Source organism: Lactuca sativa, chromosome 2 (assembly GCF_002870075.4).
Source record: "Lactuca sativa cultivar Salinas chromosome 2, Lsat_Salinas_v11, whole genome shotgun sequence".
Taxonomy (NCBI): domain Eukaryota; kingdom Viridiplantae; phylum Streptophyta; class Magnoliopsida; order Asterales; family Asteraceae; genus Lactuca; species Lactuca sativa.
The window spans coordinates 124606423-124618736 of NC_056624.2; positions in this window are offsets into that span (position 1 = coordinate 124606423).

The window sequence follows — 12314 nt, forward strand, 5'->3', positions numbered from 1 at the left end:
CTTGTCAAGTCAAAAAGTACTCGCGAAGCCATTGTCTCTTCGACACTACCTCATTGCTATCAGTGGAAATCCTTTCACGTTAAAGGTAAACCGAGAATATGAGGTTGATGAATGCACCTGGTAATCCTGGTACTCAATTCTCCACATCAGACTTTGCAGAATGGATACTTAAAGTCGGTAATGGAACTATAGGTGAACCTGACAAGCAAGACCCAATGAATACGTTTTGGACAAATTAATTTTTTGCCTTAGTAATTTAAACTAAAGTCATAGTATTCATTAAACCGAGAGTGTGCATATAGAGAACGTCCAAATCTGACTTCACAAGAGGAAGTTATGATTTTTCGAAGTTTCGGTGTAACAATATACAACTCATAAATTGAATTTTAGATCGGTCATTTTTATCGAAAATGACCTAAATTAGAATTGAAGATCTCATTAATAGGACTTCAACGATAAAAATTCAGTCGAAAACGGAGTCTGTATGTAGAGGTTATGAATTTTACACAACCGTTAACAGTGTAATCTTCTCAGACTGTTAAATTTAAAATCGTTTAAGAATTAGCTAGTGGGTCAAAAGGAAAGTTGTAGTACATGGAAATACCTACGTGTGGATATAAAAAACCTCAAAAAAGGAGCTCGTATGCGAAAGTTATGAATTTTTTAAAATTGGTTATTTTACCTGCGTCCCGCGCCACGTGTCAGCAGTAGGCGAAGCCTTGGTGCCTACACAAGACTCACGACATGAGAGGTGTGTCTCACTACATGAGAGACCCTTGGACAACCTATAAATAGAGTCAGAATTCACTCATTTCTTCACACCTTTCAACTCCATTCTCTCCCAAACCCTAAGATCCTAAGACATTTTCTCTACCACCTCCTAGGTGTTAGTAGTGAGTCCCAAAACACCAGAAGCCCCTGAGAAGAAGAACTTTCAGCTTAGAAGTTGTGCCCGCACAAAGCCCGATTCTTCGCTAGACCCCCTTGTAAGTGAGTTATGCTTACCATACTTTAAGTATAACTTATGTTTAAGTTCATTATCGTTATTATGACCCTATAAACAAGATTTATCAGTGATTCCAAGTCGTTATACTGATTGATCTACTTACAAGGATGATATCTAGGTTATGATTTAGTGAGGTGTTTAAAGTGGGATTTCCAAACAACATACTTTGTATACTAAACGGATCCTACCTCCGATATGATCCTACCTAGTTGTTCCTTACTTGATAGATCTTAAAGTAGACTTTGAGTTAATGATGAATCTAGACTACTAGTTAGTCACAATAAATAATAAACCAATACTTAGTGATAATGATACTAGGTTTCTTCAAAGGAAAAGACAATTGTTATAAGTGAAGCGCTGCCTAAGTTACGAATCATCACTTTAACAGGTAAGTGCATAGTTACTTTCATCTTACACATAGATATGAAATATTTAATAATACATGCTATATGTGTTCCTGATATCTATGCTAGATGAACGATTTATACATGTTTTACGTGATTTAAATTGTATATGTATTTTTATACCTATAAATATATATTAGGTAAAGATGGGTATATGAATGATAAGAGATGAAAGATGATATAGATGATGAGAGATGAAAGATGATGAGAAGACTTGACTTTAAAGTTGATCCAGTCATCTAGCAGAGTATAAAGGACAACTATGGACTATTCTAGACAATTCAATGGAACGCTAGCAGACTGGTAGCATGTAGGTGTTTTTGAACTACGTGTTCACCAGATGTACTCTAAAAATCATGGCAGTTGCACCTAATGGATAATACTGGCAGTTGTGCCTAATAGATAACATTGGAAACTGTGCCTAATAGATAACATTGGCAGATGTGCCTAATAGATGACAGTGACAGTTGTGCCTAATAGATAACATTGACAACCGTGCCTAATAGATAGCAATGGTAGTTGTGCCTAATAGATAACATCGGCAACTATGGACTTAATGCCTGTTACATAAACCCTGACAACGATGGACTTCGTGTCTATTCATTAGGACAATCATTAGAAATAAATAAATGAAGAATAAATGATTCTTAGGGTACAACCTTAAGGATAAAGAAGATAATGAGGATGATAAATTGGGTTAATTATTCGATGATTAAACATAATAATTATATAGTTGTGGGTTAAAAACCCTATGTGCTCACCAGGTTTCCCAACGCGACCCACTCAGTTTATCGTATCACAAGTAGCGATATTAAAGATACATTCTGCTGAGAGATTCAAAGAGTTTTAAGCCACTAGTTTAACTACTGTAAGGCTTGTGATATTTTGTTATACTTATGTTTTTGTATTGATGATGACATTCCAAATGTTTTAATATAAATAAAATAGATTTCTTAGGAAATAATTTGATAACATCATTATCATGTTTTATGGGAACAAATTCCACAATATTATTCTTCAAAAATGATACTCTGATTTTTAAATAAGCATAACCAAATTGGTCTTTTCTGGCTGTGAAAATAGGGATGTCACAACTTCATTATCAAACCAAGTTTCAAAACTCAAAGAATAACTACTATTATTAAACACTATCAATGGAACTTATAGTATTAAAATAAAGTTTCTAATTATGTTATAGTACTAAATCCATGTTTATATTTAGATTTAAACAAGTCAAGGAGTAATTCACTTATGTTAGGGCTTAAAACACCGGTCTAAACTTCATAATCCATTATCCAACAAGTATGTGGATTAATTTTCAATGAGGTAATAGAGCATCATATATTATTACTAAATACATTGGATCATCAAAGTATTATCACCAATTCATGACCGATAAATCTAGGAAGTGATTTACCATTGATAGAAGCTCAAACATTTAAATAGGAATATGCCTGCCTCGAGAGCTTAACACTTGAAAATGATGTTAAACTATGATTTGGATAAAAAAAAAATTGAATGGAAAACACGAATTTGGATTAATTGCTTTCATGGTTTTGAATTCTCCTTCAACCACCAATGAAACACCTCTCGTTTGATTTAATTGATTTAATCCATTTCAAGAATCTTCAATCAAATTTAAAAACATCATTTACGAAAATATGGTCTCATAGTCATTGTTCATAAAATATCAATGATTTAAAAGTACTTTAGAGGATGGCTAATCAATTGTAACATCTAAATAAAAGTTCAAAGCAACCACACAACAAGTATAGCTTTCTAAATATTCAAGTCATCTTCTAAGTCTTCATTCACTACTACCACCTAAATACATGTCAAAATATAGGTTAGGAAATGGGAAAGTCTAGTGAGTAATGTTGATATTTCACACTTGTGAAATCAAATTAATTGACACATTCCCTTGAATAATAAGAAGCTCCCAAAAATCAATTGTAAAACTATTAATAAAGAGTAAAGTCTTAAATAATCCTCAAATTGGGATAGTCCTTAACTCATTGAAAACTCTTAAATATTTAGTTAGTGGTAAGTCCCAAGTAAGTTGAAATAAAAGTCATGAGTTATTATCAATCATTTATTCATAATCAAAATATCATCAATATAGTTATAAAAAGAATAGATGCAATGTAATATGTTTATATCCCTTTCACAAATCAATATCACATGTCTAACCATACAAGTCATATAGTCATAAAGTGAGAAGTGTCCTACATCATCATCGTGTAAGAATATTCAAACAAAGAATGCTCACATGCACTGCAATAAACTTCTAACTCATAACTAGGATAATGTGTTTACTCACAAAATACACATTCAAGATAGCTAGTCTTGCATACAAATGAGGTATTGTTTAGACCACCCCCATTAGCAACCCCAACCCACCATAACTTTTATATAAAAAAACTAATTTATCTCTCTTACACCTATAGAACTCAACCCAATTCAATTATCCATACCCATTAACAATCCAACTCAAACCTAGTTTTATTTTAAAAAATAAGTAATATAATAAAAATAAATTGGAATTATATCAATATTATACTCTATTTATATAAATAGATAACAAAAAATCATGAATTTTAGTTTTTTTTTTTTAATTTTTTTTATCCAGATAAAATTAATTTTTTTAATGACAATAGTTTTTTTTTATCAAAAAAGAATATATATCTATCCCCTAAATAATAAGCACTTGGCATCAAAATAATATGACAATCTTTTGTGAACTTTGATCGTGTGTGTGGCCTAGGCTGTCGATATTTATGTAATTTTCATTTTTTTTAATAAAAAGTGGACGAGCGGCTCGTCCAAAACTACCAATGGGGGTAGTCTTATAGTGTTATCATTTAGTCATTTGACTATATATATATATATATATATATATATATATATATATATATATATATTATACACGTGCTCTGATAGCAAGTAAGACATCAATGTGTTGTGGACCCCGATAAAACCTAACAATTTCGGTTTATAATTGATCCCTAATCTATAAAGTTTTATTCGAACTAGGAAAAGGCCCGTGCGTTGCACGGGTGATGAAAGTTGTTGACATAGGAGTACACGCTAACATGTTTACACAAATATTTGTACTTAGATAAACCACCGCTTTTATAACAAAAACTAGATGATGAACTGTTTTGCTTGACTTGGTTTTTGGTTATATGTTTCTAGCCTGCAGAATTTGGACCATGTCTTGGAGCATAGTGATGGTTGTCTCCGTAAGTGTGATGGAGTGATTTAATCTTTCCTTCATGAGTTGGTCGGAAGAACTGCAGGAGAGCAAAGTTCTTAAGGTAAAGGATTTGTAGGTTGAGTCTGGATCGTTGTTCAGGTTGTTGATTGTTTGCAGTTTGGTGTGAAGGTCGTTTGTCAAGTTGGTGTGGGTTATTTTGAGGTCATCAAGTCTTACATGTTCTTTGTGTAGCATTCTTGTGACAATGGATTGCATCTTCCTTCTGGCCTCTTTTTTTTGGATCAAGGTTGTGGTTCTTGTGTCCATTTTGTCCTTTATTTTGATTTTGTTTGATATGATTTCGGATGTTGCTTGTTATATAGTGACTGAGATGTAGCTAGTTGGTGTCATTTATGACGCTTACATTTTGTAGGTGTGTATTATCTGAGTACTGCATGGATAAGGACAGGGTTTGTAATGATGAGTTTCTAATTTTCGTATTTACTTTTGAGGGAGAATATACTTCAGTGTTTTGTATATACATATGTGGGTTTGTATATTATAAAAGTAAGTAAGAAGAGTGTGAAATGTAATAACTTGAGTTAGATTATAATGTATATTGTTTAATTGTAATAAGGTTAAAAGATAGTAACACTAATATTCCATTTATTTATATATTACTATGGAACGGATTGTATCTCTTAAAATATGAACATGGTTTTACTCGGCAAAAACGTTATTACAAGGTATCTGAGTCTTTCATTGTACGTTTATACTTTCCAATCCTTTTATGGATCGATCCAAGCCTGAAGGAGATGTTGTCCTCCATGGACTGCTCCTCGATTGTGGCATCTTGAAGGATGTTTTTTAGGATTTTCGAATTGGGGTGGTCTGCATGTATGGAGATGGTGGTATGAGAGCTATCTTCCATGGTGAATCCTTCTTGTAATTTGGTTTGAGCTGCTTCTATAATGTCTGCTATCTCTCGGAGGTAAGCGATAAGTACGAGGATGACGCTGTTTAGTTCTTCGTTCTTCATTTGCTCTGTTTTTAGGTTGGAATTACTAATTTGCTTAGTGTATTGTGAATTAGTTAAACAAAGCGTGCAGTGATAGGAATATATAAAAAAAACTGTGTCAAAAGTAAGAAATGAAAAAAGTCACCGTTGAAACATGCCATGGGCTTTAATATATATATATATATATATATATATATATATATATATATATATATATATATATATATATATATAGGGTTAGGTTATTTTGTTTTCACTATCTATTGTGTGCATGTATGACTGATTCTGGACCAATCATTTTAGTTATTTTAAGAAAGTGTTTAATGCATATTACATGTTGAAGATATAATAGGTATTAATTACATCTTCAGCATTTAATATGCATTAATTACTTTTTTAAAATAACTATAATGATTGGTCCAGAATCAGTCATACATGCACACAATAGATAGTGAAAACATTTGAACCTAACTCTCTCTCTCTCTCTCTCTTTCTGTATATATATATATATATATATATATATATATATATATATATATATATATATATATATATAGAGAGAGAGAGAGAGAGAGAGAGGTAGGTTCAAATGTTTCTCACATTTATTGTGTGCGAGGATGCACCAATAGGAATTTAGTATTAATTATATGTATATTAAATGCTATCTATACTTATAACTCAGTTTTATGAAAACTAATTAAATTCGTCATTAATGTCAACAATAATATTCTTTCAGAATGAATTCATATCTAGAAGAATGAGAGTGTATTCCAACAGAATTAGAGTGAATTATAGTAGAATACACTTTCGTTCTTCATATTCCATGCAACTTTATTATATTTTAAGTGACCGAGTCCTGAAACAAAATACGAACTCATATATAAAAACCTAGATGCGAATTCATTCTGAAAGAATGTTATTGCCGACATTAATGACAAATTTAATTAGTTTCCATAAACAGAGAACTATAATTATGGATACCATTTAATATACATATAATTATGGAAATCATTTAATATATATATATATATATATATATATATATATATATTTAATTAAATAATTATTTAATTTACTAAGTTCCTATTGGTGCATTCTAGCACACAATAAATGTAAGAAACAAAATAACCTAGCCATATATATATATACATATATATATATATATATATATATATATATATATATATATATATATATATAATAAGCGTACTTGTTTCAATTTCCATATATCAAAGTTTAGGATGTTCATGTAAAATTCTTCAAGCACAGATCATGTCGTCCATAAGTTTTGGTTGTTCGGCCAATTTGAGGAAGTTTAGTAGGATCTGAAAATCGAGTTTCAGGTCTATGCTCAAGATCTAGATATAGGTTAATAACCGCTTCATGAAAAAAACACATGAAAAAGAGACACTAAATTGTGAGTACGAGATGCGCATATAGAATTAGAACTCATTTAAGACAAAACACATAAGTCCATATTTTGATGGTTTAAGTGAAATCTTATATATACATAGAATATACATGACCAAAATAATTTTTAGATGGGAAGGGATAATTTATATACTAATCAAAGCACAATGTTCTTAGGAACAGTGCATGCGGTGATTTTTTTTTACCGTTCCTCTAACCCCACCGCTCCACCGCCTATCTACTTTTTTCGTCCCTAGCCTCTTCTGCTTCATCTACTTCGAATCAACCGACCACCATTATCTTACTTCCACATTTTCTCTACTCCGATCAGTGGTTTCCAACAACATTTCGACAAAGGCTGATGCCTCCCCTCCCTTCTTGCGACATCCAAAGATCGAGTGAGAGAGGGGCGAAAAGCAGACAACATCGGAAGACCACAACCTGTTCACCGTTTAGGTTCTCTCCCCTCTGTTTCTCTATATCAAAACAAAAACCCTTGACGTAGGAGGTTTCGCCGTCGTTACCTGTAGAATCCAATTAACACAGGAGGTGGTGAGGTCGGCGGAAAAGGTGGTTCAATCGGTCACGCCACCGTCATCACATGAAGCACTTCGATTAGGGTTTAATTCCCCCAATTTCACCTCACTTTATCTGTATTTTATCATCACTTAATTTGGTTTCTTAGTAAATTGCTTATTCCGATTTCAGAAAAGTCAACCTACGATGGGCTTTGTGCCAAATTAAGAAGATTTGAGGGGTCACAGAAGGTAGAAGGTTGATGCTTCAACATGTCTCGATTTCTATCCCATGTGTTTCATTACACTTTGATTTTAGAATAATTTTGATAAGGTTTGTTCGATTTAGGAACCCCATTTACATTTCACTTTTTTTGATTTCTCTTGATATATTACATTTGTGTTTGTCATTTTTAGGGTTTACCTTCGTTTTCCCCACCTTCCGTTCTAATGACTTTTGCTCTCTCATGTATCCATCAGGTCTGAAGCAGTGATTATAACTTTTGTGGTGGATTTTATAATTCACGAGAATGACTTTAAGACAAAGGTAATCACTTGAATTGATTGCAATTTTATGTTACTAATTTATATTGCTTCGCCTATGCTATTCAGACTTCATTGTACAATGATTTTGCGTCTTATTTTTTGTATTCTATTTGTGGATTTTTGTATATGGTGAAGAAGTGAGAGTGGCAAAGTTGACCAGATTAACTACATGGCAGAAGGTGACATGTCAGATGTTGCAGATGATGTGGATGAAGATGAAAACAATGGTGGAGATCGAAATCTTTATGATTACGAAATATTTAGTTTAATACTAAAATTCCATCCCTTTTATTGTTTTTAGTCCAGAATCTAATATGGCAGACGGTTGCCACAGTGGAAGGCCACCTGGACTACTTATAATTTTTCTCAGGCATGTTTTGCTTTTTGTTATTTTCATTCCAGGTTGTATTTTTCTTGGATATATCCTTAGTCAAGTTGTCAACAACCTTAACAAGAATACATCAGTTGTGATGCTCCAGATTTGAACAAATTATATATGAAGGGAAAAAAATTCTTGGTGCTCGGAGAAATCCCCATTGATAGAGTTTAATACACACTTGGATACAAGTTTAGTATGTTTATTTTTTTAATGGTACATATGTATTTTATTTTTTCCTTTTGTCATATGAACTTTTGTTGAATTTCTCTATGTTTGTGTACGAAAAACTCTTTGTACACTATCTCTTTCAAGAAATTTGTTGGTCACCATGAAATTGGTGAAACTTTATGTTTATTTGTTTGCTTTATGCTACTTCAAATGTCCCAGATTCGTAATTTTTCTTTGTTATTGATTTCTCTCTTTCTGTTTTGGTTCTTGCAGGGATTTTGTCTATTTTGAAGGTGAAGGAGGCAACGATGCCAAAATTTAGGTTTGTCGTTGTTGGTGTCAAATTGAAAGGATACATTTGAAGCCTCACTTAACAAAAATTCACGTGATGTTTCTGAATCATTTATCATTTTTTAATGGCCCGTCTCAGCAAAAGCTTAAGAATTGTAGTTTATCTAAGTATGATAACTTCATAGCATAATGAGTCATTCCATTCCAAAAAACATATGATAACTTGATAACATAAAAAGTATCGTGAATTTCAAATGTTTTTTTTTTCAGGTGTTGTAAAGACAAAAAGGAATGAGAAGTAGAGCCTGAGGTTGATCCTCAAAGAGATCAACACATGGTTCTATACCATACATATAAATAAAGACTGCATTACTATTTAATGGTGAGATTATGCTGGGAAGCAAATGATAGTTATGCAACAAATTGATAAGGACCACACTCTTTATCATCATACCAAAGGGCTGAATGCCATAAATAGCAACATAAATGTAGAATTATTGGCAAGGGATTGCAATTCAAATTTAGCGAGTAACTAATTAGAAAAGCATATCACCTGTATTACTTCTAATTTTATATATTTCTCATACTACTATTTTTGGGATTTTGGTTTTTGGTAGAATGATGTAAGAAGGTGTTCTAAAGACATAATCGAACACAAGTTTCAAAAACGCACAATGTTGCCTAGTAAGCTTTGTTATTTAATAGTTATGAATTTCATATGATGGGAGATTAGAAGGTATAATTTAACAGTTGAATTGTTCACTTGGTCCATGTAGTTTTCAAATGACCGAAACGATCCCTGTAACAAAAGTGAATTGTAATTTTGGTCCCAATAGTTGTCAAATAGACAAAATGATAGAAGTGGTCCTTGTGTGAAAGAAAAAAAAATACATGAATGGTTTGTGTCTTTCAGAAAAACGGATAGAATTTGTCCCTTTGTGTGAAAAAGTTATAGAAATGATCTCTGTCTAACAAAGTAACAGAAACGATCGCCACCTAAGACAAATTTACAGAAATGGTCCCTCTATAACAAACAGATGAATTTATAGAGATGGTCCTTACATAAGAGAAAGTTATAGAAACGGTCATTGTGTAAGACAAAGTTTCATAAATGGTCCCTGTGTCTAAGACAAATTGTGACATCCCCATTTTCACGGCCAGAAAAGACCGATTTTTTTATGATTTATAAAAATCAGAGTACTTCTTTTCATAAAAATGTTGCGGAATTTGTTCCCAGAAAAACATGATAAATACGTTATCAAAACATTTTCGAAGAATCATATTTTATTTATTTTAAAACATTTGGGATGTCATCGTTAATACAGAAACATAAGCATAAACAGAACTTACTAGTGATCTACATCTCTTTAATCTCTCAGTGTAATGTGACTTCATGACAACACCTGTGACATAAATAAACTGAGTGGGTCAGGTTGGGAAACCTGGTGAGTATATAGGGTTTTCAACCCACAATAATATAATTATTATGTTTAAACAATCAAACAGTCAACCCAATTACCCATCCCCATTATCTTCTTTACTCTTAAGGATCTACCCTAAGAATCAGCTCTTTCTCATTCATTCATTCCTAAGGATCATACTAAGGAAACAACATGAAGTCCATTGTTGCCAATGACACATTGGTTAAGCGCAGCTGCTAATCTTGTCACTTATGCGCAGCTGCCAGAATTGGGACATTTTCTATGAGGCGCTTCTGCCGGTATTGACCTTTAAACGCTACTGTCATGGTCATAAGGCTCCCTATTAGGCGCAACTGCCGATACTCTCATTAGAGCGCAGCTGCTAGGACGTTTACCGTAGATCTAAAACATCTACGGGTTGTGGCGCAACTGCCAGTGCTCATCTATAGGGTACTAGGTCTACTGCTGCCAATGTATACCTATAGGGCACTAGGTCCATGCTACTAATGTTCCTCTATTTCAGCTTTTATCTCTCATCATTCATCTACCCATGTTTTACCCAACATATTTTGTAGATATAAAATACTTTATACAGTTTACATCATTTAAAACATGTATAAAAATCTTTCACCAGCATAGACAGCAAGTATTCAGACAATATGCACACATAGCACGTAATTTATAATAAAATACTTCATATCTATGTGTAAGATGAAAGGGACCATGCACTCACCTGAAAGGTGGTGACTCAGCACTTGGACAACGCTTCGATACTCTCAAAACAATTTCCCTTCGATAAAATCTAATACCAATACCACTAGGGTTTAGTCTAACGATAACCACGACAAATTAATAGTCTAACTATTATTATTATTATATAAGCGTTAAATAACACTCAATATAACTCATAATAATAGCCCAAATACTCATTATAAGTTCATAATAACGTTACTATATTAAAACGTAAGCTATACTAAAGATAGGGTAGGCATAGCTCACTTACAGCGGGTTTTCTTGAAAACCGGGCTTCGCTGGAGCAGCGTTCCCAAGCTGAAAGGCTCTTTTCTCAGGGATTCGGGAGCCTCGGGGCTTCCTTTGGGTGCTAGGGGGTTTACCTAGGCCTTTAGGAGGGGGGGGGGGTTAGGGGCTTTAGAGAGAGAAACTAGAGAGAGAAAGAAGGGTTTGAAGGTGTGAAGAAATGGCAAGACCCGACACTTCTATTTATAGGGTGAATTCCTGACGGACTCACCGAGTCGGTTCACTGACTCGCCAAGTCAATGTCACATGTCATCATCTGATGGTTTTCCTTGGGGAGAAAGCCTTGGCCCATATTCAGCCACGTCACCCCTTTTGCAGCAGCACCCTGCCGACTTCTAAGCCCTGTAACTTTCGCACACAAGCTTCATTTTCAACGTTCTTTTTTTCCACACGTAGGTAAAAACAAGATTTACAACTTTCATTTAGACTCCGTCGGCTAATTCTTGACCGATCTCAAATTTAGCAGTAGGAGGCGTTTAGACTGTTAAATGACCGCGAAGAATTCGTAACTCCTTCATACGAACTCCGTTTTCGTCCATATTTTTACCGTTGAGTTCCTATTAATGATATCTTCAACTCTCATCTAGGTCGCGTAAGCCAAAAACCGCTCGAACTAAAATTCGAGTTTCGGGTCGTGCACTGCTAAGCCGAATCTTAGAAAAATCATAACTTCTTCATACGAAGTCAGATTTGGGCGTTCTTTTTATGGATTTTCTCGGTTTAACATATTCTACGACTTTCGGTTAGGTCTCTAAGGCTAAATCTCGCTCTATCGTAAATTCACTATTTACGCTTTCCGGTGTCGTGCCGGTTTTGCCGTAAATCTTCGACGGACCATAACTTCTTCGTTATAACTCGGATTTCGGCGTTCTTTATATGTACGGAAACCTTGTGACATATTCTAAAACTTGGTTAAGATTAT